Source organism: Parus major, chromosome 10 (assembly GCF_001522545.3).
Source record: "Parus major isolate Abel chromosome 10, Parus_major1.1, whole genome shotgun sequence".
NCBI lineage: Eukaryota > Metazoa > Chordata > Aves > Passeriformes > Paridae > Parus > Parus major.
This window is the reverse complement of record NC_031779.1, coordinates 12,463,285-12,464,444: the sequence shown is the minus strand read 5'-3', so window position 1 is coordinate 12,464,444 and position 1,160 is coordinate 12,463,285. Positions and strand designations below refer to the sequence as shown.

The following is a 1,160-nucleotide window of genomic DNA, read 5'->3' as shown; positions in this document are numbered from 1 at the left end:
TTCCGGCCGCGCTGACGTCCCGTCCCGTCCCGCCCCCTCCCGCGCATGGTACGGCCCTCCGGGATTCCCTCAGTAAGGCACGCGGGACAGCGGGAGTGGAGGTGGCCGCGTGGCCTAATGGATAAGGCGTCTGACTTCGGATCAGAAGATTGCAGGTTCGAGTCCTGCCGCGGTCGAGCTGGGAGCGCTGTGCTGGCGCTCGCTTTTTTTTTTGCTCCTCCAGCCCTGTGCCGCAGCTGCGGGGCTGCCGCGGCCCCGGTACCGGGCTCACCGCGCTCACGGTGCGCCTTTTGCTCCTGAGTTTAACCCGCCCGAGGAAGAAGGCGGGGCGCGGGGAGCGGCTGCGTGCGAGCGGGCTGGGACGCTCAGGTTGGGGGGGCCAGCACGCACCTTGTCACCCCGAAAGCCCCAAAGATCACGGATAGGTTGGGGATGGAGCAGCGGGTACAGAACCGAACATGAGCACCGGGTACGGGATAATGCGCTGGAGGGTGCGAGGAGCGGGATGCAGAGTGCAAGGAATGGATGTAGGATGAAGGGAATAGGCTGCATGGAATGGGGTGCAGGGTACAGAGAATGGGATGTAGGGTGCAGAGAAATGGCCACAGGCCCAAGGAGTGGGGTGCTAGGAATGGGTGCTGGGTGTGAGGAATAAGATGCAGGTTGCAGGCTCGGAAAAGACCACAGATGCAGGGATGGAAGGCAGCGCATGTAGGGTGGAAGGAATGGGATGTAGAGTGCAGGACAAAGTGTAGGTTGCAAAAAATGGACTGTAGGATGTGGGGTGCAGGGATGGGCATGTAGGGTACATGGAAAAGGCCGCAGGTGCAGGGAGTGGGATGTAGAGTGCAGGGCAGGGAATGCAGGGTGCTAGAAATTAGGGTGCTAGGGTGTAAAATGCAAGGTGCGGATGTAGGATACTAAGAACGGGGTGCAGGGTGCAGGGGAAAGGTCACAGGTGCAGCAAATGGTGCAGGGCAGGTAGATGCAGGGGATGCAGGGGATGCAGGGGATGCAGGGGATGGGATGTAGGTTGACAAGGACGGGGAATAGGAGGTGCCAAGGTGCTGACAGGTGGGTGCAGGCTCCCCGGACGCCGAAGGAGCTGTTCTGGCCGGGCCGGTGGCTCCCGGCAGAGCCCTGCCCCGCTCTGACATTGC

At 61.8% G+C, this 1,160-nt stretch overlaps 1 non-coding gene across 1 annotated transcript; it reads left to right on the top strand.

Moving 5' to 3' along the window:
* The first annotated feature begins 103 nt into the window (after positions 1-103).
* On the top strand, positions 104-176 carry TRNAR-UCG. Its single transcript has one exon. It is a non-coding gene; the product is annotated as a tRNA-Arg (tRNA).
* The last annotated feature ends 984 nt before the right edge of the window (positions 177-1,160 follow it).